We start from the raw sequence: 27,902 nt of genomic DNA, 5'->3' as shown, positions 1-27,902 counted from the left end.
CACTTCATTATTTTTTGGTGTATAATAACATTGAGAATTAGAACAGATGTTGTAATATATGAACTGAAATCAATATAGCATTTTGGTAGAGTATGGAATTTCATGTTATCCTCATACATCCTCAGGGATCAAGCTTTTTAAAAAATTAATGCTTGAAGAACTGAGTAAAAACAAATTCATGTCTTTAATATATTAAATATTAATAAACAGTACCACGCAAAAATTTGATTGCAATATTGACTGAAAGACATTAACATGTTACATCCTACTGTTTTATAGCCTGGAATATCAATAATTTAAGAAGAACTTATTCAAATTAGTTCTTGCTACTATGAATATAAAGAAATTTTTTACATAGTCTATTTTTTACATAAATGAACACTTTGTTTTGTCTTTCCCAGGAGAGTAGGCATAAAGAGTGATGTGTTTCCACTTGGCAGTATTTCTTTTTTTTTTTTTCAAAGGAGCATTGGCTCACTTGATACACAGCCCTCAAACAATATTTGTTGAATAAATGAATGAATGAATGATGATCACATGTGATCCTGATTCATCGATACAGAGAGGAAGAGAGGCAGTTTAGGCAAAAAAGGTAAAATAAAATTTATTTTTAATGAACAAAAATCCTACTATTTAAAAAGGGAAAGTGAAAAGTAGAAAACCATAAAAGAGTATCACTCAAGAGCTATTTTTTAATTTGGCTACACTCCACCACAACCCACCCACCCCCTGCCCTGCCCACACACACACACAAACAGAGGCTACCCCGTCTATATCACCCCTCAGATAAAGCTAAAGGTGGGTCATAAGGAAAACTCTGGAAGCATAAAGAGCAGGAAATTTTTATCAGCACTTTTTTTCCATTCCACAATACATTATCCTAGTTATCGCTCTTTATTTCAAAGAAAAATAATTGTCAATCAAGAGTCCTTGGTATTCAGGAAAGCAGTGTTTGTAGAACACACTCAAGCTTCTCAGAGTAAAACATAAGTTGGGAATCTGGAAAACACACATTTTCTAAATTCCTAATAATATATTCATATGGAAAATTTACTTTCACATTAATAATACTCTAACCCAATTGACTCCACTAAGAAACAGAGACTACCAGGTTTATAATTTGGATAAATAGTAAGCTACTTGTATCAAATTTACAGAAGTTCGACATCATAGATGCTTCAGAAAATTTCTCACATTTGGAATGGTAGACTAAAAAGGCTATACTTGCTCTTAGCTGTACTACAACTCAAAAGAAATCCTGCACTAGGCTTGGTTAACACAGTGTTCCATCCAAAAAAAAAAAAAAATTCCTCGAACAGTACAAATAATCTCATTAATAAGGCAAATAACCACAAACAGGCAAATAATCTCATAAATAAGTCATCAATAATATTCTGGTTGCCTGAATCACATTTGCAATGGTTTAAATTTATCATTAAAGAATGGAATTGACATTGAAACGTAAAACATGTAGATAAAATTAATAAATATTGTATCATCATGTGTGTATCTTGCTAATAGTTGGTTAGTAAGTAGGACAAAGTTCTTAAAAGACATCTACTAAGTTTTGATAGTTTCTTAAAAGACATCTACTAAGTTTTGATAGTGATTATGCCTGTGTACTTGGATTAGAAGTGATATCTTTTTTGTTTATCTGCATCATTCAAATTTATTTTTATAATACACAATTAAAAAAATTATATTCATGTTCATGATATATGGTAATCACTTGCTAATTGAAGATAAAAAATTAGATTCACTTTCCTTTTAACTTCCAAAAAAAAAAGGCTTATGGCTGCTTACTCGTGTGTCTACTACAAGAAGTCTGAACTCTGGAAATTCCTGTCAGTCCCTCATTTACTGCCAACTTTAGCAACTGCTTTTGTTCATTTTGATAGCTCAGCTGCCTCTTTACTCCCTACAGATCAATGGTGAAGCTCAACTACGTGAATCATAGTCACTTACCACATTTTATTAATTTAGTTGAACTTGGTATTTCTTAGCTGTGGGTTTCATTCAACTTTTAATTTTCTGTGTATAACAGAAGGAGCAACTCATTGAGGATGTACAGCTCCAACTTTTCTCCTACTGACTTTCTGCTCCTTTTGGAAAATCCCATCTGCAGAAGAAAACAGCAATTTGACAATTTGATTGAATGTGCTCCTGCATGTAACCTAGAAGGGACTTCAGGGATAAACTCCGGATTATAGTTCATGGTGGTAATTTTGTCAGCTTTCATGCTTATAAAAGTACGACATTATTTTCTTAATTAGTAATTTCAAACAGTTTTCATGTGTTGAGTTTAATGGTTCCCTCACTGTCGACACCAGGATGTTGAAGCAAGATCAGTTTCCTTTTGCTCCTTTCTTCTCCTCTCCTATCCCCTTATAATATCCAATAACTAATCAAAGTAGTTAGGCCTGTGTTATTCCAAGGAAAGTCTTCCAACTCTGTCTAACTACTCTTTCCACAGCTGGATGAAGCTAGCCATGTAGGTAACAAGTTTATATTTTCCAGTACATCTTTATTTCCACGCAGACAACCACCCTTCTCTGTGGATGTGAGTCTGAGGTGGGATTTCCCTATCATCTCTGTGAAAGAGTAATGAGAGAAGCTGAGGCCCAGGAAAATGAAGCAACTTGGCAAGACGTCCCAGGTTCACTCTCTTCAGCCATGACCATCCCCACTGGGGACTGACAGCTGACGACTCTCTATGGGCAGTAGCTTCCGGAGTGAGTCCTGCGTTCCTGAATGTCCAACGAACAAGGTCATAAGGAAGATGGTGGAGCTGGAATTAACCTGGGAGTGTACTTACTTCAGGTCTCCTTCTTCCATTTAATTGGCTGAGCACTAAATTCATTCCAGCCAATAATCAACCACCACACAAGTTCTAGGGCTTCATGACCAGAAATGAACACCCACCAGAACAAGAAACCAGAGGTTTCCCTCAGCCTCTCTTACTTCCTTTTTAAATATCAAGATAATTCATGTGTGCCCGGTGAGATGGCTCACGCCTGTAATCCCAACACTTTAGGAGGCCGAGGCTGGAGAACTGCTTGAGGCCAGGAGTTGGATGCCAGCATGGGCAACATAGTAAGACCCCTTTTCTACAAACACACACAAATGGCAGGAAGATCCCTTGAACCAGGAGTTCCAGGACTGCAGTGAGCTATGATCATGACACTGGACTCTAGACTGGGCAAGAGAGTGGACTTTGTCTCAAAATAATAATAAGAATAAGAATTCATGTGCTTAGCTTTAAAAGATAGTACTACAAAACTTATAATGTAAAAAAAAAAGAGTCCTTTCTACCATACCCACCCTTTTAGACCTCCCAGGGCTCTCTCCAGAGGAAACCAATTTCAACTCCTTTTAGATGTTTCTTCTGGTATCTGTCTCTATATTTCTAAATGACAGACATACATATCTATTTTTGACTTGACCGTTTCAAACATTATTGATCAGTTTCCTCCTATGAAGGATGGAGATTTACCTGTTTTGTATTCCCACAAACTTGCTCTCTCACTCCTCTTCTACCACCCCCCTCTCAATATCACTCCTCTCAATATCACAAATGTTAAGCAATGGTCATAGCTCACATTAATAGGACTTAAATATTATCCACAACTGATTCAGATCATGTACTAAAATTTTGCTCCTCTTGGAATTGCCAATTTTTGCATTTTTCTTGTTTTCTATACACCTAACACTAATTCTTACCCAAGTTATTTTAAAGGACTAGTAAAAAAAAAAAAAGCTCCTTTAATACAATCAAACGTCCTAATCAAACAGTTCCAACTTCTCTTTCTTTGCTGCAGGGCTCCAGGAGCACTCCCTATCCCGCTCCAGCCTGTTGTCAGCTATACCTGCTGCTCAGCTGGCCCATGGTATTTCTCTCTATCCACATCCTGGAGATTTCTTCTCTCCTGCTGGACTCTATTTTCTGGACCCCAGGTCATCCTCATTCATGGCTTCTCCCTCTTTCTGTTGTAGCAGATCAACTGTTCACTTCATGAGATAAGAGTGCTTTTAAGAGACATACATTTTTTAGAATTCCCATGTCTCAAATTGTCTTATTATAGCTGCAATGTATGATGTATAATTTGGCTGGATGTATAATTCTAGGTTGAAAAGTTAATTTCCATGGTCAATTTGCTCCTTTGTCCACCAGTTAGTATTATTGCCCTTGAAAAATCTGTCATCCTGATCTCTGTCCCTTTGTGTATATAGTCTGCTTTGGTTCTCTTTGGAAGATTTTAGGGTCGTCTTCTTCTTGGTATTCTGGACTCTTGCAATTATGAGGCTTAGCGTGACTCATTTCTCATTTATGTGCTGGATACCTGGCCAAACCTTTCAGTCTAGAAACTGATAACTTCAGTTATAGAACATTTTCTAGCATTGTGTTGCTATTTTTCTTCTCTCCATAGTCACTGTCCTCCTTTCGAAACTAAGATTAGCTAGATGTCAGATCTTCGAGCTTGACTGTCTACCTCTTGTATCCTTTATCCTTTTGCTTATATTGTATCTCTTTATTTACTTGTTTAGTTATAAGGAAATTGCATTAATATCTTCCAAACTTGACTAACGTTTTTATTCCTGCTCTAGTATTTTTCATCCCCAGGAGCTCTTTTATTCTGCAATGCTTTCCTTCTGCTTTTAAAGTATTCTAGGATAACTTTTCCAAATCTGTCTGAGGATGATTTTGTTTTAGTTTTTTTTTTTTTTTGTCCTGATAACTGTGCTGTTTTTCCCTCTACTCCAAATTCTCAAAGGACTTAAAAGCTAGCATTCAGTAAACAACTTATTTTTTTCTCAGGAAAATATGTAAGTGATCATACAGCTGAGGAGACATGGGTTATTAAATATTTTGTATTAATGATTACTCTGACAATTTAGTATCAAAATAAGCTTTTATTTATGCCCTAATCAACAGCACAAATATGAATAAATGCTAGCACAGAAAATCAGAAATTCCTGACAACTATTTAATCAATAGTTACTTGCTCCTTGTCGGACATCAGTGAATGAGTGAGAGCATCACAGTGACCAGTCCTCAGTCAGACAGATTCTTTTCCTTCACAATTAGCCCAACATAAACAAACAAGTTAACACTTGTGTACATATTACATATTGTTTATTATTTACTTAACCTTGAATAACCTCAAGAAAATCCAAAATGAGGTTAAGTGATGCAGTAGGGTTTTAGGGTTTGGTTTTTGGTTTTCCTTATAAAAGTAAGGATTAGAGGTTGCGAAACAGCTTTTTTCCAAAGAAGAGGAAATGAAACGTGTTGATAAATTCTTAGGAATTTAGGGACCAGGAAGTGTATTTTACAACAAGTATCTTAAACATATTTCCATGCTTAAAATCTACCTCTCTGACAATTTCCCTGATAGCTGAAGAGGATATGCTAGTTCATTTTTCCATTTATAAGAACTTAAAAAAAAAACAAGGTTTTAAGGATGAATTATCCCTTGTAGCAGCTCCGCTTTCTCATGGAATGTGATCTGTTCACTGAAAACAGGCTACAGAATGAAAAAGCAAAGACAATTCACAAGGAAACAATGAACAAAATGAAAACAACGTAAAACTTAAGGCACATATTGGAGCATATTTTCTTTCTCTCTCTCTTTTTTTTTTTTTTTTTTTTTTGATTATTTTACCACTCACTTCTATTTAAGCATGTAAACATTGTCAGGAAGGTTTTATTCCCATAAACATGACCCTGTCCTTAGTTTACCTTGTGTCTTATAGTGCCTCAGTTTTGCTATTACATAGCCTAAGGAAACATTTTGGAAACATTATATCATTTATAAAATCCAGAATACTTCTTAACTTCAAATGAAAGCAATGATTTCTTAAAATACAAAAAGCTAAAGAATAAAAAATAAACAACTTTTTTTAATTCTGTGATTTCTACCTGCAGAAAAGGGTGTAACAGAATTGTTGATCAAAACTATAGTATATAATCCCATAGTGGGATGTTTCTCCAGTTTGTAGTTAATGATTTTAAAATGCACACTAAATTCTAAATCTGTGCCTATAAGGCTCTCATGAAAATTTGTAGGTTGTTTTCATATAATAAAGAACACAAAAATTCCATTAACCTGATCATTAAGATGAAGCAATTGATTAATAGTGGAAGAGAAATCCAGTAGCATATACAGGAAACAGGGGCAGTGGTACCTCTAAATAAACTCACAGCACAATTAAAACCCAATTTCACAACCTATTTCTAAGAAAGTCTATTTCTAATAGTCAAAATATTCATGGATTCAGTTAACAAACATTTATTTGCTACTCACTATATGTCAGCCATGCGCATGGGTGTTGGCAGCATGAACATAAACAAGACAAATTCCATTTCTCCTGAAAGTCCTCACTTGACTACTAGAGATTTCCTGCAAATGACCATCAGAGGAGGGTCAATCTGCAGTATCTTCCACTTCCAACCCCCAATAAGAGCCACTGGATAGCCAGACAATCTGATATCGCACCACTTTGGCTTCTGTTCTGTCACCTACTTGCCTTCCATGATTAATTAGCAATCAAATCATCAAGTCATGCTTACCTCTTTCCTCTTAGGGAAGGGTCAGTTTAATTGTGGATGCCCAGACACAAGCTCAACCTTCCAAAACACTTTCAAAAAGACGCATCAATGTGCAATTTAAGGACCTGATTAAGTATCTTCTCCAGCTTTAGTATGTTGATATTGTTTTCATCTGTGGCTTATTTGAAGTCTCCAGTGTTAGACTTGACCTTTTACTTTTTTTTTTTTTTTTTTTTTTTGAGATGGAGTCTCACTCTGTCACCCAGGCTGGAGTGCAGTGGCACAATCTCAGCTCACTGCAACCTCCACCTCCCAGGTTCAAGCGGTTCTCCTGCCTAAGCCTCCTGAGTAGCTGGGACTATAGGCACCTGCCACCACTCCCGGCTAATTTTAGTATTTTTAGTACAGATGGGTTTCACCATATTGGCCAGGCTGGTCTCGAACTCCTGACCTTGTGATCCGTCCGCCTCAGCCTCCCAAAGTGCTGGGATTACAGATGTGAGCCACCGCGCCCGGCCTGACCTTTTACTTTCTGGCCTACCCTGTTGGTGTCAGACTGCTCCCTTCTCAGCCACTCCATACTAGTGTTTCCATGAGTTAAACTGCAATGAGGAAACAGCTGCTGAGACAGTGGAAATCAACCCTGGAGAACAGGCTGGCAGGAATAAAGGTGCAGATGTGGGAAAGTACCTGGGAAGCCCAGGCTCAATAATGAAAAACAGGACTGAAGAGGAGAGGCCAAACAGGTAGGGTAGATCTATTTTCCAAGTTGAAAATAAGGATATTATAGTCCTTTTGAATTTGGGGAGCTATTTAAAGTGTTTTGACAAAAGCAGTGACGTGCTTGGGGCTATTAACAATTTTTCAAGTTCAGTATATCTTCAACCTGATGTACACTTTCCCAATCCATCCCTGTATTCTTACTCCTTTCCTTATCTAACTTGGATCTGATGGCTTTCTTTTTTAACTATTTTCTCCAGTACCTCCAATCCCCCTAACAGCTCACTCTCACTGAGCTGACTCACCTGTTTCCAGCTCTGGGTCTTACCAGCATCAAGCTCTGGCTGCCCTTGCCCATACACAGCCGAGCCTTCCTGGAGAAAGTCACCCAGCTGTCCTGGTTGGTACCATTTCAAAGTTACAGTTGCTAACACAAATGAGGCCTTTGAAACTGCTAGACAATTCTATTTATCCTTTGTCAGCTTCTTTTCTCTGCTCCTCTAGATGCCCTCCCAAACCTTTACCACTGTCCTCAAGCCTCTGATTTAACCCCAGGCTCTTTTGAAATCACTTTTAACTTCTCTGCAAATTTATTTAATCTCCATTTATCTTTATATCCTACCCTTCTATTTTAACCTATTAGTAAGCAGTGACAAGCATGTATCCAAACCAACCTGGACCTTTTATTCATAGCTCCGAATTCCTGGCTTTCAGACTCTCAGTTTCTTCATTTATAAAATGGAAATATTAATTAGCTAATGCCATTGAAATAAAGATTAAATAAAATATGTACAAATTGCTAGCATAGTCCCTACTGTTGAATCTCTTGGAAAATCACAGAGAACAGGGCAGACCCAGCCCTGGCCCATTTTGTGTTATAACATAGCAAGAAAAATAAACAATAAAAATGATACAGAAAAGGTAAAGAAAGACTGCCATAAGAGCATTTCACAGAGAAACTAAAGCTAGGTCAGGGGATCAAGGAGGAACTTCCTGAGAAAGTGACATAACCTGGAACTTTAAAGGATAAGCTAGAGTTAGAAGGGCTTATTGAGGCGACAGACTCCCAAGGGCAGCCAGAGAAAGTGCTGCAGGCAGGTGGACCAGCATGTGTGCTAAGTCCTGAATCAGAAGCATAGCAAGGAGGTGAGAGTGCACTTCAGTGTGGGGGTGCAGGGGTTGGGGAAACATGAGCAAGGGCCAGATCATGCAGTGACTTAGAAGCCATGTTAAAAATGGGGGACATTATCCTAAAGTAATGGCAACTGCTGGAAAGTTTTAGCACAGAGATGACATTATCAAATTTACATTTTTTAAATATGCTTACTAAATCATGGTTCTCTAAGCCCACCTCCTTCCAAAACTAATGTACTTACCTCTCATGTTTATTATGGCTATGTCTTCCAAGACTAATAAATTGGAAATTTTAAAATACACCATTTGAAAATTAATATATGGATGAGTTAATAAAGTTCAGTTGTCTTAGTTTGGGCTGCTAGAGCAAAGTACCATAAACTGGGTGACTTACAAACCACAGAAATGCAGTTCTGGAGGCTGAAAGCTCAAGAGCAGAGGACCAGCATGATCAGGTTCTACTAAGGACTCTTGACTAGGTTGCAGATGGGCCAACTTCTAACTGTGTTCCCATGTGAACTAACTCTCTGGCCTCTTCTCATAAGGGCACTCATCCTATTCATGAGGGTTCCACCCCATGACTTAATTAACTCCAAAATGCCCACCGCCAAACACCATCACATTGGGGAATGGATTTCAACATATGAATTTTGAAGGGAGACAAACATTCAGTCCATTGCAACCATTAAAGTCCAGGTAACACATCTGAAAAGGGAAATAGGTTGTTACCATTTTAAATGTCATGTAAATGCAGTAAGTTACTGGATACTTTTGTTCAGGTACTTACTACACCCTGTATTTTACCTGTGTTCCGGTACTTACTACACCCTAAAATCAGCTTATGATGTCTTAATTATACCTAATCAGAGGTATAAATAATCATAATCTTTCTTCTCTACTATTTATTGGGTTCTAACGTCTCTTTTTATCACTAAACTACCAGGTAGGACCTTTACACTTATGAAGCACAGACCCCAAATCATAGTAGGGCTGACTGTTGTCATTAATTCTCAGCTCAGATATAATGGAGAAAGGCCCTCCTCCACCATACTACTAAAACAGCACCCTCTCTATTATCATCCAGTTACAGATAATTCTTCACAGCAATCAGTACAATTTCAAATGAACTGTATTGTTTACATTTCATTGTCTGGGTTGCGCTGGGATAGTACAAACTCCATAAGATCACAAACCTTATCATCTTTTTCTCTGCAGTATCCCCAACAAAAAGTAAGTGACTCAATGAATGTTTGTTGAATCCTTAATGTAACTCCATTTACAATTATATATCCCTCAGTTTTTATTTAATCATCAAAAATATTCTGTGCTGTGATATTTTTATCTTCAATTTCAAAGAGATAAAAATTTGTAAAGAATGAAAACCAGATTTGAAAAAAAAATTACTTCTCTAATACTTCTATTCATAAACAACCCAAATATTATCTAATATAAACAAACATTTCATTAATCCAGTCCTGCTAGCCTCTATGACATTAACGAATTTAACTTTATTTCAAATGAATGTGGGGGATAGATACTTGTGATAGGCAATAATAAAAAGTAAATTTCAAAAAAAGCAACTATTTTTAATTTTTATGATTATTTGGGCATTTTAAAGTATAAAATTCGAAACTTTTTAGCAATTCTATTGATTTACTTAACAGTAAGTCCATCTATTTTCTCAATTCTTCTGAATTATTTCTCATTAACAATCAAAAAACACATCAACAAATATTTTTATATAATTAAAATATACATTCAAATATTTTTTGGTTAATATGTGTGTATTTATTTATACTTTCATAGAGAAGGGAGTTCTTACTATTTTAAAGACACCACACTGAATTCTAGACATGTGCAGCCATGCAAAATGAAAGTCAAATGAATCCCATTACATTCTTATTGGTGTTTTCATGCCTCTATCTGTCTTTTAGAACATAAAAGTCATCCACTTTATACTCTGTAAATGTATGTGCCCTTTATATTCCTGAAAATTACAGACAGCAGGAATAATAAATAAATGCCATCCTTGTTTTTTCTATCTTTTCTAAAACCCATTTACCAAATGAAATCGTCTAATTCAATTCCAAAAATAGTTAAATTTTTAGATCTTTAATTAGTTGCGTAAGTTGTATATCCAGGAAACTTGTGGAAGTCCTTTTTCATGTCATTCAATGACTTTGATAAGGAAACAATTATAAATATTTCCAAAACATACCAAATACCCACCCTCCACTACATAGTTACCCTTTTAAAATAATTATGTGCTGACAAGTTGCTATAAATCAGTTCTTGGGTATCTTTTGAATCTAATCAAGTCCTTTGACACATTGGTAAATAAAGTTAAAATTAATTTTTTGTTTGTATTATAGGCAGGAAACAAATATTTGTATCTAGGCAACAACCATGTAAGTTAGATTTGTTTTGTAAGGTAAAGTCAAGCAGTGGCAGTGCAAAAATTGTACTTCTTTCTCAACGGTAGCAGGATGTTACCATCTTGAAGACTGGCACCAGCTAGAAACCAAAAACCAAGAGATTTTGCTGTTTGCTCCTGCTGAATGCAGCCATTTCATTTCTGTTAAATTCTGTTTTGGACTGAGATATACTGGATATTTGTTTTTTGGGGTTTGTTTTTTGTTTTTGTTTTTGTTTTTGAGATGGAGTTTTGCTCTTGTTGCCCAGGCTGGAGTGCAGTGGCACCATCTTGGCTCACTGAAACCTCTGCCCCCTGGATTTAAGCCAGTCTCCTGCCTCAGCCTCCCTAGCAGGTGGGATTACAGGCGCCTTCCACCAGGCCCGGCTAATTTTTTGTATTTTTAGTAGAGACAGGGTTTCACCATGTTGGCCAGGCTGGTCTCGAACTCCTGACCTCAGGTGATCAGCCCACCTCGGCCTCTCAAAGTCCTGGGATTACAGGCATGCCACTCTATACTAGATATTTAAAGTAGCTATTGTGTGTTGGCCTTTTCCCACTAATCCACACCTTAACCGCAAAGAGACATATATCAGAACATAATTTTATAGGCCGAGCGCGGTGGCTCACGCCGGCAGGCGGATCACGAGGTCAGGAAATAGAGACCATCCTGGCTAACACGGTGAAACCCCGTCTCTACTAAAAATACAAAAAATTAGCCTGGCGTGGTGGCGAGCGCCTGTAGTCCCAGCTACTCAGGAGGCTGAGGCAGGAGAATGGCGTGAACCCGGGAGGCGGAGCTTGCAGTGCGCCGAGATTGCGCCACTGCAGTCCAGCCTGGGTGACAGAGAGAGACTCCGTCTCAAAAAAAAAAAAAAAAAAAAAAAAAAAAAAAAAAAAAAAGAATATAACCTTATAATTGGAAGATAAATGAAACACTTTGATTTTGATAATAATAACTGTAGAAATTAAAGTGAAATCTTCTTGGCCTCTTGGAAAAATATTAGAAAATGGGAGCACAAAGTAGGGCTTGCACCTTCTACATTCACGAGGAGGAAGCATGAGTTCCAAAAGTTGAGAAGCACTGAGCTAGAGAATGCGCGTGCCATGAACTGCCCCAGTGAGCATACAGTGATGATGTGAGAGACCAGAAGAACAGATAGTCAGTGTGGATGGAGTGGAGGAAACAGATAGAGGCTGGAGATTTGGGTGGAGGCCAGATTACTAGGGCATTCTTGGTCATAATAAGGAATTTAGATTTTATTCCAACTAGAGGGGAAAGTCATTAAAGTGTTAATTGCACATGATTATAGTGGATTAAAACGAGATAGAAAGTGTTGAAAGAAATAATAAAAAAGCATTCCCTGACCAGAGAAATCATTTTTATAAAGTGAAAGAGATCTAGAACACAATAGCAAAAAAAAAAAAAATCCAATTAGAAAGTGGCAAAGTATGTGAATATACATTTTCTCAAGAGAAGAAAAATAAATGGCCAACATACCTAAGTAAATATGTTCAAAATCACTAATCATAAGGGAAATGCAAATCAAAACCACAATGAGATATTATCTGACATCTGGTAGAATGTTTTGCTATTAAAAATATACTGTATATAATAATTTTAAGTGTTAGCAAGAATTGGAGAAATTAGAACCCCTCTGCTCGGTTGGTGGAAATGTAAAATGGTGCAGCCACTATGGAGAACAATATGAAGGTTCCTCAAAATGACTACAATTTAAAATGTAAAAACTATTTTTAAAAAACATGATCTAGTTATCCCATTTTGGGTACTTATCCAAAAAATATTTAAATCAGAATCGCAAAGAGATATTTGCACTTCATGTTCACTGGAATGTTATTTGCAATCCAAGATATAGAAACAACCTAAATTTCCAACAGTGGATGAATAGATAAGGAAAATGTGGCATTTACACATGATGGAATGTTATTTAGCCTTAAATAAGAAGGGAAACCTGTTATATGTGACAACATGGATGAACCTTGAGGACATTAAGCAAAATAAGCCAATCACAGAAGGACAAATACTGTATGACCCCACTTATACTAGGTATCTAATGTAATCAAATACACAGAAACCAGAGAGTTGGTTGGTAGTTGTCAGGGGCTGGAGCCGGAGGGGTTAGGGGAAATGTTTGCCAAAAGATAGAGAATTTCAGTTACAGAGGAAGAATAAGTTCAAGAAATCTATTGTGTATCATGTCTACTCTAATTAATAACAATATATTATATACTTGAAAATTGCTAAGAGAGTAGATTTTAAGTGGTCTCTACCACAAAAACACAAGCATATGAGACAATGCATGTGTTAATTGGTTTGATTTTGTCATTCCACAGTGTATACAAGTTTCAAAACATGTCATACACCATACACATGTATAATTTTTTATTCATTAATTAAATCAATAATTAAAAAATAAAACTATTTTTTCGAAAAGAAAGATAAACTACAGACTAGTATCTCTTATGAACACAGATACAAAAAGTTTCAACAAAATATTAGCAAATAGAATCAATGCATAAAAAGAACTACACATCATAACCAAGTGGATTTTATTTCACATATGAAAGCCTGGTTCAACATTAGAATATCAGTCTTATCCATTACATCAACAGGCTAATGAAAGATAACACTTTTTTATCAACTGATGCAGAAAAAGTATTTTGACAATCCAAAACCTGCTTATGATAAAAACTCTCACCAAACCAGGAATACTGGAGAATTTCCTCAACTTAATGGTGAATATTTATGAAAAACCTACAGCTAATATTAAACTTACGGTGAAAAATTAGATACTTTATTGCTATGATTAGGAATGAGGCAAGGATGTCTCCTCTCATCCTACTTTTATTCAACATTGTACTGGAATTCCTAGGTAATTCAATAAGATAATAAAAGCAAATAAAAGGCATATGGACCTGAAGAAATGAAGGAAAGGGATATATAACTAGGTTGAAGGTAACAAGGGCAGGAGAAACAGAGTGGGATTTTGTGATAAGTTTTGGTTTTTGGAAGGGAACACTTTGAGTATGCCTATGACATAAGAAGTTATATGCCTGGGACAAAGAAGTATGCCTGGGACAAAGAAGTTATAAAAACAAATATATTTAAGATGTATAAAACAGAGACAATAATCCATAAAGCAATGCTCCTCAGAACCAGTAGGCAACAGGATTCAGAGTAGAAACAAAGGAAGATAAAGTTAAATACTCCCAGAATTGTCTCAATCACAGACAAATAGGGGCAGTAGAAAGGGAAGAACTGGGTCAATGGCTCTCCAGAATTCTGGGGTTTTCTACATTTCAAAAAAAAACCTCTAGGCTACCCAATTTCATTTCTTGAAATAGTTATTCTTTCCCCTTAGCCTCTGCAAAAAAAAAAAAAAATTCAAATGAAAATTTCTGTTCTCCCTCCCTTCCAATCCCTGACTCATAGAATTGTTGCAGTGTTTCAACCATATGCAGTTTTGAAAGATTTTTATCTCCAATTACTAATTGTTCTGGGCTTTTCACTTACCTATAGTCAATGGGAAGAAAATCCCCTGAGAGAAATGAATTATGGTAATTAATAATAATATTGATAATTACTTCTTACTGAGCAATATTTTGTGGCAAGGTAAACTGTATCTGCTCTGATGCTTCACCTCACCCTAGCTGAAAATTAGATACCACTACAAATTAGATCTCTAGGCAATTTTTAAAGTGCAACGCTTGTTTTGAAACTATTCTTAAGCCAAACTGGTATATAACATGAGGTGAATTTATTAGGTATGGTTGTGGAGGAAAGGTAACTTTCATCATATTTTATGCTTTTTAAAATATTACTGGTAAAATATTACCTAGGCTAAAGAAAAATTGGCTCACTGATCATAGTAACTCATCAGAAGTTGGAGAGTAGAATCTGTTTCCTGGCAAATGTTTTCTCCTGAAAACTGGAAAGAATCATTTTAGCTGAAGCCAAAGTGAAAAATAACCTCATCATGCCATATTTGAGAATGTCAAGTAAGCAGAACATTAGTTAAACTAAACTTAGCATTGTATTAATAGATGCCAGATTAGTTTATCATCACCATCATTATCATCATCATCATTGTCATCATTGAAATTAAATTTTGCTTTAATTTAATACATAGCTTGAAGATGATTTTTTTTCTCACACAGTTATGTGTGATTTTAGTATCTTTCTGATGGTTAAATCATCCTTTTTGATAATCCTTATTTAATTGCTAAAATTTGGTCTATGGTATAGTAATTTTAAAATATTTAATTTTTAAAATCTCCAAGATAAACAGGATTTCTAATGTAGAACTACTTTTAAGTAGGCAGTATTTACTACTTAGATTTTTAAAACTATAACTTCTAACCAGTCATGTAAAAATAAAGATGCCATATTTCTGTAAATATAGGTTTTTAAATACTTTGCTTTTTTGTTTTAGAAAATATGTTGCTCCCTGAGGAACTGGAAAATGGCAATGGCTGGGTCCAGTGCTTGAGTGTCAGAAAGGGAAGGTAACCTGCAAAAGAAGGCTTGCACCCAGGTCCAAAATGCAGCTCAACAAATGAGCAAGTACAAATATTCAGAGAACCAAGACAGAATAAACCAGGAAGCCAGAGAGACAAGGAATGAAGCCAGGATAAAACCAGAGAAAACCTCCAGATAATAGAGAAAAGACACCAAATTCAGAGATTTGCAGATCCCAAATTGCAGAACGTTTACTCCAACAAATTTGCTTGCTGGTCCAAAGTGTTTTCTTGCTCCTGGATCAGGATGTTCTTGAGGCATTTAAAGGGTTGATGTGTGGTCTAAGAAAACAATAATAATAATGGTAGAGATTAGTATGTTAGTACCCTGAAAATATTCCTTTTTTCCTGTCAACAACTTTTATCCACCTTCATTAGGGATACACTACAAAGCCAGAAAAATAGACTTTGTTCAAATAATATTTCTAAATTTCTCTGGGGTTCTTGGATAAAAGGAACCACAAATGAACTATATTAATTTGATCTCTAGAGTTTATTTTTCAGATACTACCAGTATTCTAGGACATAGATAAGAGAGATAAATGAAATTGAATGGGTGCTTTGGGAATTTAAAACAGATTTAGTCATTCATTCACTCTTTTGTCGATTCATCAGACATTTGTTGAGTAATTATACCATGAGCAAGGGAAAGTGCTAGACATTGCAAACACAGTGGGGAAAATAACCCCTGCCCCCAAGGGATTTATAGTCTAGTAGAAAATATAATGATATAAAAGCAGATGTAGGCCGGGCGTGGTGGCTCATGCCTGTAATTTCAACACTTTGGGAAGCCGAAGCGAGTGGATCACTTGAGGTCAGGAGTTCAAGACTAGCCTGGCCAACATGGTGAAAACCTGTAAAAATACAAAAATTAGCCAGGTATGGTGGTACATGCTTGTAATCCCAGCTACTCTGGAGGCTGAGGCACGAGAATTGCTTGAACTCAGGAGGTGGAGGTTGCAGTGAGCCAAGATCACGCCACTGCACACCAGCGTGAGACTCTGTCACACACACACACAAAAAAAAAAGCAGAGGTACATAGTATACAGGATACATATCAGAAACCCTTGTCCCCAACACTCCATAAGTCCATAAGGAAGATGACAGGATAGGGATCAGGGAAAGCTGTCCAAAGGTTGAAAGCAAACTAATATTTCTGGGCAAAGGTGGGAAAGGTTGTGAGAGAGAAACAAAGAAAGATGTTGTTTCAGGCAAAGAGAAACATATGAGATGAACTAAAGACAAGAGCCCAGTGCATCTGAGGAAACAAAAGAAAATGCATTCAGACATTTATTCAACAAATATTTATTGAACCATTAGGTGGCTGGGAATAGAGCCATGAAAAAGAGAAACAAAGCCTCTGCTCTATTACTGTTTACATTTTGGTTAGGCAAAATACATTTAAGGCAGAGGAAACAGTAAAAACTGCAAGGCCCTGATGTGTTTGAGAAACAAAGAATGGACCAAAGTGGCTGCAATATACTGTCCAAGGAGAAGAGTGGCCTGCAATAAAGTGGGCATCTAGGCAGAAATCAAGTCCTATATGGCTTTCTTAGAATAAGAGGTTTTTGGCCGGGCGCGGTGGCTCACGCTTGTAATCCCAGCACTTTGGGAGGCCGAGGCGGGCGGATCACGAGGTCAGGAGATCGAGACCATCCTGGCTAACACGGTGAAACCCCGTCTCTACTAAAAATACAAAAAAATTAGCCGGGCGTGATGGCGGGCGCCTGTAGTCCCAGCTACTTGGGAGGCTGAGGCAGGAGAATGGCATGAACCCGGGAGGCGGAGCTTGCAGTGAGCCGAGATTGCGCCACTGCACTCCCGCCTGGGCCACAGAGCGAGACTCCGTCTCCAAAAAAAAAAGAATAAGAGGTTTTTATTTTATTTGCCACCAGACGGCTTTAGGCAGAGGAAGTAAGTAGTCTGATTTACATTTTTCAAAGATCACTCTGACTATTATGTAGAAAATGCATTGTGGAGAGCTGACAAAGGAAGCAAGGAAATCAATCAGAGTCTACTATAGTCAGCCACGATAGAGAGAATGCTGGCTCAGTCTAGAATATAAGCACTGGAGATGACAAAAGTGGTTGCATTTTGGATATAGAGTTTTGGAGTTAACAGCACTTATCCATGAATTCAATAGACATGAGGAGCTAAGGGGAAAAATAAATCAAGGTTAACACAAGTTCTACCTGGCTGGAATTTAAAGAGAATGATGAGGCTAGTAAGAAATATACATCTCCTGTCAGAGTCTAAATGTTAATACCAAGGGTAATGAAAATATCTTAAAAGATTTTAGGCAGCTCTCTTGCTTTGAGCAAATAATGCTCAAAGATCATTGAGTGATTTGAAAGATTACTCTAGTAGAAAAATTCTTATTCAAAATAGCCTCAAAAATTATAAGATACTCAGAGAAAATTCTAAAAATATTGAAAACACTTTCATAGAGAAAAATATAAAGCATTATTAGAGGAGATAAAAGAATAATTAAATGAAGGGATATGCCATATTCATGGATTGGAAGACTCAGTGTTATAAAGATTTCTGTTCTCACTCAAGTTAATGTATAAATTCAGTGCTATTCCAATTAAAATCCCCAAAAGACTTTTTAAACGTAACTTAAAAACATGGTTCTAAATTCATATAGAAGAGAGCCCCAATAATAGATAAAATCATTTTGAAGAAAAGAATGTGTAGAAGGAATTGCCCTTCAGATATCAAGATCTACAAAAAAGCTGTAGTCATTAAACTATGTGATAATTTACAAATGAAAGAGAAATCGACTTATTAACCAGATACAGAGTTCATGAACAGAGCAAGCATAAAAGGAAAAAAATACGGTAATAACTTTTCAAAAAATCCTGTGAGGAAATTACTTAATCAATACATGGCCTTGGGACAACTAATTATTCATATGGAAAAAGTAAAATAAAATTGGTCCCTAGCTCACAATCTACCCTTTAACAAAAAGGAAACAAAAGATTCAAAGGCTGCTGTATTTTAGGGTTGGTGGCAGGAGGTTGAGGTGCTCTCACCTGGTGGTTTCTTTTTTTGCGGGGTAAGAACGCCCAATGAGAGTGACAGCAAAAGTAAGAGAAAAACATGTTTGAAAAAACAAAGAGCTTTGTAAGTTGTGGAGAATAGGAGAAAGAGTTGTTCCAGGCAAAGGTAGAGGAAATTCTGGACAGTATTAAAATACCATAAGAGATAGGAAACTGAATTTACGGTGGCACCCATCTCAAAGCTATTCAGCTTTCCAACAGCTTTCTGGTATAAACTTAATGGAGACATTTTGCATAAGTTGCTGATCACAGACTAAGAAATTTTAAAATGGGTTGAAAGGAGTTAAGAATAATGCCAAGAGAGTGATAAAAGTGATTGAGTATGAACTACAAGCTGGTCAGGAAAGAAAACAGACACAGGAGGAGACAGAAGAATAAATATAAATCAGTTCAAGGACCTAGGTGTCTCTTTATTTATTTAATTTTAATGGAGACAAGGTCTCACTCTGTCACTGAGGCTGGAATACAATGGAACAATCCTCAGCCTCTGAGTAGCTAGGACTACAGGCATGCACCACTACACTTTGCTTATTTATTTATTTATTTATTTATTTATTTATTTATTTATTTTTTGTAGAGTCGGGGAACTTACTGTGCTGCCCAGGCAGATCTTGAACTCCTGGCCTCAAATGCTCCTCTTGCCTTGGCCTCCCAAAGTGCTAAGATTACAGGCATAAGTCACCATGCCAGACCTGTCCTTTATTTTAGCACTGATGCAGTGAAAGACACTAAATGAGAAAGAATGTCTTAATTTAAAATTTCAGTGGTAAAGTGTCTGAGTAATGACAAGGCCAAGGGAATGGTCACAAAAATGAGTGACTGAAGTGGAGTAGAGGTAAATAACAAGGGAAATGAGGCCCTCAAAGAACTGGGAATCCAGCATTTGGATCCATCATCATCAGAACTATTGAAATCAACCAGGATGAAGATAAACTATGGAAAAGAAGGGAAGACAGGAAACCACATGCTTGTCTTCTCAAAACCCATGAAATAAGCATTTCCCTTTTCTCCACGGTACTTATTGAATTTTTGGGAGGAGCGATTAGAACCCATTTCCCAGTTTAAGCCAGGTACCTTGGCAGTGCTAGAAACTGCTGTAAGGCTGACAGTGGAGAAAAACGTAGAGAAAACCATAAATAACAAAGAGAAAAATTATAAAAATGTAACAGCCTAGGACCATTTACCACAGTGAAAAAAAAATAGCCCTACATACATCAGAGATCCAGAAGATAATATCCAAAGCACAATATGATAACACAATAAAATCCCAACAGTCAGCAAAGCTTAGATTCTAGTCCCTGTTCTCCCTTGGGACAGTCTCTAGGCTCAGTTTCTGCAACCATCTAATGAAAAGATTAGACAAGACCATTTCTAAATTTATTTCTAGCTCAAAGAATCTGTAATGTAATGTCCATAATGTGATCCTGATATATCACATGATAAAAGTAAAAGATTTTTATTCAGGAAGAGATTATATGTCATAAAAATATCAAGGTGGTACGTTTCCATTATTTGAAAAAATTCCCAAATGGAATATTTTATTTTCCAAGAATAGAGATAAATTTTTAAAAACATTGTAATAGAGACCTAAGTGAATTACTGTATTTCAGAATTCCTTTAGTCCATAATCTAACAACATCTTGTAGAGTACTCTCTTTGCTTTATTTGTGTTAATGTCTCCTCAAAATTAGACTGTGAGTTCCTTCAATATAATCTTACTCAGCAGTTCTCTTTTCTTCTCCAAGCCTGTTCTCACAAGCTCTGGGTATATTCAAGACACAATATTTTTAATGTCCAAAATGAATAAAGACCACATCTGGAAAGTGTTCTCTAAAAGTTTCAGATGAAAAGGTACGATTATACCCACACACATAATACCCTAAGAACTTCAGCCCAGAGCCTGTGATTGTCTTATCTATTTCAACAGAAAACACTTAGGAGACTCCTGATATCCCACATCAAAGAGTTGGATGGGGCTGTTGGGGGGTGGGTTATGTAATGTTAAATGGAATTTTGCACATCAAACAAACCTATTCCTAGCCGTTCCCATTTCTGGCTCATACATCAAGAACTGCAAGTGTTTTTAAAGCATATTTTCTCCTGCTCTGCTTTCCAATTAAGTTTAAAAAGCATGTCAAACACACAACTAGAAATTTACAACTGTAGCAGAGACCTAGAGTTCAGATTATTCTTATTTTCCCCGATGTTTTTCAACACAGATCACCAACATAAAAAATTATTGCAAAAAAAGTTAAGAAAATGACAGTTCATATTTTAAAGAATGCAAAGTGAGGTACTAACTAAGATGACAGCAATTCTTTAGCCCAGGCTTAATGCTTTAGTGAAAAGATAACGCCAGGCTCCCACTCCCAGCAACTAAAGCTGCACCCATCCTTGGCAAGAAACGACAAATAGCATCAGCAACCTCAAGCTCATGTGCCGCGTTCCTCATATTAACTTTGACTATCCTGGTTTGTCTCTCCATCGAACACTGAGAGCTTCTTCCAAGAAACTTCAAAGACCCCTCAACAGCAAAAATAAAACACGTCAGGAGAATTGGGCTGTTGATAGAACAAAATTTACAACACTCTCTACCATAGGATTTGAACATCTCTTATTCTATGAGGATTCTGGCATTAAAAGAAAAATAAAATCCCTCATTCATCTTATCGTACTTAAAAACCTGATGCAATTTCAATAGATTTTCCAAATGTGGACATAATCCAAATTTGTACATGGGTTTTTTTTCATTCATCAATATAACTCATAATCATAAGATACTAAAGACAGAGTGGGATAAGAAAGGAATCATACAAGGAAACAGAGGCCCAGAGATCATCAAAGGGCAAACACATAGTGATAGAAGTAGGGCTGGAACCCAAGATTCCTAATTGAGAGTCTAATTTTCTTTCCACTACATCAAGATGCTGATTGTGTCAAATTTCATATTAATATATTCACTATTAATAAAAACACCTATTTTAGGCAAAAGCATTTTCTTTTTTTAGAATTAAAGTGTGGCCCACTCTTTAAAAAGTATAACAGTAGTTGGTAACTTAGATTTTTATGCCATTCTGGTATGTTTTTTAAAATAGGCTAATACAATAATCACTTATCAATCAATATTAATCATTATAATTGCTGTAGCACATGTATACACTACAGAAACATAGTAAATGGGACCACAACTGTTGATGTTAAAGAATATACACATAAACTCTTACCTTTTCTTTCTCATGTATAATTCTGAAGTACAAAGTAGTAAATGAAAACTTCACTGAATTCAATCATTAAGAGAATAGTAGAAGTCAGCTTCCCAAACATGCATACTGCTATTGGTTATAGAGATGGTGATTTAATATTTTTACAAATCACCAGAAATACATATATTCCTAGAATCCTCCTTATTAAACTTAAAAGGCCACCACACTCTGAATCTAAATATAATGTCAAGTATAAATAATTTCATTGTCATTATTCCAACAACTAGGGAGCTCTGGATGTATAAACAGACTTAGCTAGAAAGAAAAAATATCCATAGCACATTCATACTATACCAATTCACCAATATATTACAAATTACATATAAATGGGCATAAAAGCCACCACAAAGAGGTTTGACATCTGCCTATGGTCAAGAGAATTCAACTCCTATTGCATTATTAAAAGCTAATGTCTGTCATAATTCTATTTAGGATCTGCCTCACAGGGCAATGGAAATGACCTTTCATACAGCAAACTTGATTAGAATCAGCCCCAGGAGAATATCACATGATTTGAGATTATACAGAGTTGGGACTACTGCTCCATTTTTCATTTACTCTGCACACTTCCCCTAGAGCTACACAGGATGCTAAAAAATTAACTCTTTCACTTCCAAAGTCACTTCCAAAGGTTAATCTGATTACATGTTGTTTTTTTCCAAATCAAAGGCACGTTAAATAAATAAATAAATACAGCATAAGATGAGCATTAAAAGTTCTCTATAACTACCATGGTGTAAAAGCTACTAAAAAATTTCCCTGGTACAAATTATATAAAATCAGGTATAGAATACCTCCTACAAAAGATAGCATGATAATTAAAAGTGGGCCTTTACAGAGGAGAGATGTTTATCATATCCAATCTTTCTGAAGTCTTAGCAAATTTTTCCTCTCTGCGGTTTCTTCTCCAATTATCTCTAAGACACTATTCTCTCTTGGTTCTCCCATTGACTCCCGCTTTCTCCTTCTCAGTGCCCACCGGGGTTTGTCTTCCCCTGCCTCCCTATACATGTTGGTGAGGCTCATTGTTTCAACTCAAGAATTTTTAGAATCTCATTTTACATAGCCTCTTTTGATGAGTTCATCTATTTTCATGGATATATCTATTATCTATATGCCGATGAAACTGCTAAATATTAATATATATTCACTTTAGGGCCTACTTCATTTATTTAACAAATACAGCATTTTGAATACTTTTCATGTGCTGAGCACTATTCTGGAGTCTGGAGGTACAACAATAAAGTAAAGGGGGAATTCATTTGTGGTTCATTAACAAGTACAAATGTACAGTTTGATGGAAGAAATAAGATCTAGTGTTTGATAGATCTGTAAGGTGACTATAGTTTATAATAATTGGTTATACTTCTATTTTATATTAAAATATGATCTACTCTGTATATTCAAAATAGCTAGAAAAGAATAATTTAAATGTTGCTAGCATAAAAACAAATATTTAAAGTGATAGATATCTCAATTAAATGGATTTGACCTTTACAAATCACATGAATGCATTAAACTATTATATGTATCCCAAAGATATGTGCATCTATGATACATCAATTTAAAAAAAATTTAAGTTACTTTCATCTTAGAGATTACATTCTAGTGGAGGAAGGGAAAAGCAACAATAAGCAAAATAAATAAGCAAAATACATATTAGATGGTAGTAAATGCTATGATGAAAATAATGCAGAAGGAAGAAGATAGTACTTATTTGAGCATTAAACAATAGGAATTTAAAGTCCAGCAAAATAAAATCTTTCTGCAACAAACTTTGGAAATTTCATGTATATTTATTGGGCCTCATGTAATAAGACAATACAACATCTCACATCTTAAATTAATCCAAAAAGATTAAAAACCATCTTTCATTCTAAAGTCCTTAGATCTTCTCGAGATAATGCGAAGTATAAAGTATGATCAGTGTCACAGAAATCTTATCAGTAAATAATTTTAGTTTATTTCCTCTGTACTTTGTGGAAAAGACCATTGGGCACAGTCCTCTGTCCCAAGAATGTCATAATGCCAAACCACTAGTGTGGTGTAAGTTCAGAGGCAATGGACAAGCCCCCTAAAGCAGCATTTTCAGTAAAGCTTTTCATGAAACACTTACTCTGATAAATATTAATAGGTGATATAGAAACAAATAATACTGTCACAGGATCCTCAGGGTGTTGCTTTTCCCTGGAAAGCTCTGTGGCCGATGGCTCCTTTGCCCGAGTTTTGCTTGGACCCCCTGGGCTCATTCCGCCACTCTGCCTGGCAGGCTGTGCTCAGCTCTCGCTAGTGGCCTGGATCCCACACCTGCAAAGGTTGAGCCAGGTGCAGACTGGCAAGGGTTGTGTGAGCAAGCCAGCATGAGGTCAAGCCACTGCACACAGGCAGGGACACTAGCTGTGGTGGGGAGGGCAGCTCCAGGTGCCAGCATGGGTGCCAGCTCCCTTTGAGGCTGTGGCTAGACCAGGCATACTGCAAGCAGCTTCCATGGCTGGCAGTGGGGAATGTGGTGGCACCCAGAAGCTTGGAGACAGCAAGAACTGCAGAGCCCCAAAGAGGGTGTCACAGCCCTGGCTCAGGGAGCTCCTAGGTCATCACCCACAACATAGTGAACAAGGGGCATGTTTCAGCCTTTTTTCCAGGCCCACCCATGGCTGCCCATGGACCAATCAGCACATACTTCCTCCCCTCTGCAGCCCATAAAAACCCTGGTTACAGTTCTTTCAGCCCTACCATTTGACAGGTCCCCAGTTCTTGTCCTGTGTCCAGAAAGAATAAGGTATGCCAACAAGTAGAGGGTGAGCAAGGTGAAGGGTACTTTACTGAGCAACAACAGCTCAGAGGAGACCTTCAGTGGATAGCTTCTCTCTGCAGGCAGGGCATCCATTGTCTGTTCAGCTCTCAGCAGACAGGAAACACACAGTGGTTAGCTTCTCTCTGCAGGCAGGTTGTCTTTTTGTCTCTCAGAGTGTGGCTGAGTCTAGGGTTTTTATGGGCTTTAGAGGGGAGCAAGTGTGTGCTGATTGGTCCATGGGTGGCCATGGGTGGGCCCAGAAAAGCACTATAAGTTCTCACTCTGATCCACAGAATTGGCAGCCCAGTGCCCAGCCCTCAGGCCGTCCATGGCCTGAAGGTGGGGTTTCACTGGGACCCATCCCTTTCCACCCAGGAGCCTGTCTGCCTCCTACTGCCATTAACCTGCCATCCATGGTGCTCATGACACCCAGGCTGTTTGTGCTGAGGGGTGGCTGCAGGCCTGCACCAAGCTGCCCTTAGTCTCCCTTGGCCTCCCTCCCATGCTCGTCAGTGCCCAAAGTTTGGAGAGGATTGAGGCAGCAGGGGCCTGGCATGTCAGCACTGCCCCAGGTGTGTGCACACTCAGCTGGTTGGTGACAGTGCCTAGGCTTGGCCACAACTTTGCTCCAAAATCGAAGCAGGTGCTGGGAGCAGGGAAAGGCTAGGCAGCGGGAGCAGGCACTTCCAAGCCTGCAGGGGAAGAGGGGCTTCCTGAGCCCCCAAGAGTGCTGAGATGCCCGGATCTACAGCCATGGCTGGGTGGCTGCCACCCAAGAAGGTGGAGCTCCTGCCCCTCCAAGTTGGAAGGGGGCAGGGCTTCTGCCTGTTCCTGGCTACTGCCAGGCTCCATGGAGCATGCAACCCCAGCTGCATCTCCCCCATTGCAGCTGGCGTCATGGCAGCGGCTGCTCCAGATGAGCTACTGCTGCCATCAATAATCATTCCTTGATATCTTTGGACAGCTGCTACCAGGATCTCCATGGATACCAAAATGTAAGGGTGCTCAAGCCCCCTGATATAAAGTGGTTATTTGTATATAACCCATGCACACCCTCCCCTATACATTGAATCATTGCTTGATTACTTACAATACCTAATACAATGTCAATGCTGTGTAAATAGTTGTTATACTGCATTGTTTAGGGAATAATGACAAGAAAAAAGTCTGTACATGTTTAGTATAGACACAACTTTTTTTTCTTTTTTTGAGATGGAGTCTCACTCTGTTGCCCAGGCTGGAGTGCAATGGCACAATCTCGGCTCAGTGCAACCTCCACCTTCCAGGGGTTCAAACGATTCTCCTGCCTCAGCCTCCCAAGTAGCTGGGAGTACAGGCACCCACTACCATGCCCCGCTAATTTTCATATTTTTAGTAGAGATGGGGTTTCAATCCTGTTGGCCAGGCTGGTTTCAAACTCCTGACCTCAAGTGATCCACCTGTCTTGGCTTCCCAAAGTGCTGGGATTACAGGCATGAGCCACTGCACCCAGCCCAGGCACAACTTTTTATCCAATATTTTTTGATCTGTGGTTAATTGAATCTGTCAATGCATAACTCACAGATACAGGGGGCCAACCGTAATTGCTTTTCCTAGTCAAATACAATTGCCAAATGCCACGTTAAACAGAATTAAAGAATTTTTTTTCAAAAACTGAGTCTTAACTGTCCTAAAGTGAATACTGAAATCCCAGTATAGGGATAAATACCCTTTACTAAACATTTGACCATAGAACCTTCTTTTAAAAAGTTACTTAAGACTCGGGTTCCCTGAACATTCTTTCAGAATTGTAGGCTTTACCTACTTATTTTTAGTCCATACCTCCTATTAAAAGTCCTCAAAAGAGCTTTACAATTTTGGCCAATCTTTTTAATGTGGGGTTATTATACCAAGAAATATGTTTAGAATGATACGAGTGTGTCATATCTTAATGTGTGACTGAGGGCAGACTTATTTTTTAGTTGACAAATAAAGAGTATGCATATTTTATGGGGTATGATGTTTTAAAACATGTATACATTGTGGAATGGCTAAATCAAGCTAATTAACATAATAATTGCCTCATATACTTATCTATTTGCATTTAGAATACTTAAAATCTACTCACTTATGTGTGGACTCTAAAAAAATCAAACTTATATAAACAGAGGAGAAGGATGGTTACCAGAGGCTGGGGAGAGGCAGTTGGGGAGATGTTGGTCAAAGGGCACAAAATTTTAGACAGGAGGAAGAAATGTAAGAGATCTTTTGTACAACATGGTGACTATAGTTAATATTAATATATTACAGATTTGATTATTGCTAAGAGAGTAGGTTGTTAGTGCAGAGATTGGTGATGGAAGCTACCCAGGAAATAAGGAGTTGATATGTTGAAATGGGTGGAGGCAGAGAAAGGAGATCATAAAGGGAGAAGAAAGCCAATAGATTATCTCCCTAGAGGCAAATTTCTCTTACAATTTTGCTAAGAGCTAACCGTAAATTGAATAAATCCATAGGTTTAACAAATGTTAGTTAATCTTCCTCCCTCAAGCCTTCCTTCGTATTTAAAAATTCAAAGTTCCTTGAGGATACTGGCCAATCATTTAATAATATTAATGGTTCTCTCCTGGCTCAGTAAAAACTTAAAATGCAAGTTTGGCATCCACTATTTATAACCTATCATATTAGCTCGTTTACAAGCAAAGGAAAAAGCCGTTGAATCAGAGCTGAGTTGCTCACGTGTACAACACATGTAAAGAAAAAAATTAGAGTCGATTTTGCCTCTAGATCTTTTTGAGATCACAACTCTTCACATATACAGAATTTATGTATATTAACATTACCTATAACTGACAAGTAAATGACCTATTCCAAATTAGCCATTATAATATCTGTGTATATCTATAGATGTAATCAAGCGAACAGATGTTTTTCCACTTAATACCTGAAGGAATTATGAATCATGTTACTATGCTGCTGTGGAAAGCATGTGTTTGCTATATGGAAGGAAACAGGAATTTGTATCAATCAGATTGTAGTCTGTACTTTCCTTAGTTACAAGCTATGGAAATTTGGCAAGACTAACATTCAATGCTGTTTGAACTGCAGCCAGCCACTTCCCCACCACCAACTTCCCTAGTCCTAGGGTTTTATAAACTTACATAATTTGTCCAGACCTATAGGAAATTACGCACTGCAGAGAAAGTTGCTGATATATGAACTATGTTAAAATCCCCTACCCACCTTTCACTAAAAATTACTTTTTGTCCTGCTTTGGCACAGAATAGTAGGCTTTAACTACTTATTTTTAGTCTATACCTCATATTACCTACAAACAATACAATAATTATACCATAATTTGTATAATACATGTAGAAATATGTATGAAGATTGGAAAATTTTTTAGCTAAAGAAAGAACATAAGAATTGCTTTATAAATAAATGATGG

The 27,902-nt window shown here is 37.2% G+C and overlaps 1 long non-coding RNA gene across 2 annotated transcripts in view; it reads right to left on the bottom strand.

The window, feature by feature from the left end:
- Nucleotides 1-13,208: 13,208 nt before the first annotated feature.
- Nucleotides 13,209-27,902, bottom strand: part of LOC134808122 (uncharacterized) — a 204,946-nt gene continuing 190,252 nt past the window's right edge. For both annotated transcript variants that reach the window (XR_010150437.1, XR_010150438.1), the window contains exon 3: nt 13,209-15,638. This is a non-coding gene — a long non-coding RNA (uncharacterized LOC134808122). The remainder of the gene's footprint in view (nt 15,639-27,902) is intronic.

The sequence above is a fragment of the Pan troglodytes genome, chromosome 14 (genome assembly GCF_028858775.2).
Source record: "Pan troglodytes isolate AG18354 chromosome 14, NHGRI_mPanTro3-v2.0_pri, whole genome shotgun sequence".
Classification (NCBI taxonomy): domain Eukaryota; kingdom Metazoa; phylum Chordata; class Mammalia; order Primates; family Hominidae; genus Pan; species Pan troglodytes.
Note: the sequence above shows the minus strand (reverse complement) of the source record. Positions and strands in the feature narration are given on the sequence as shown.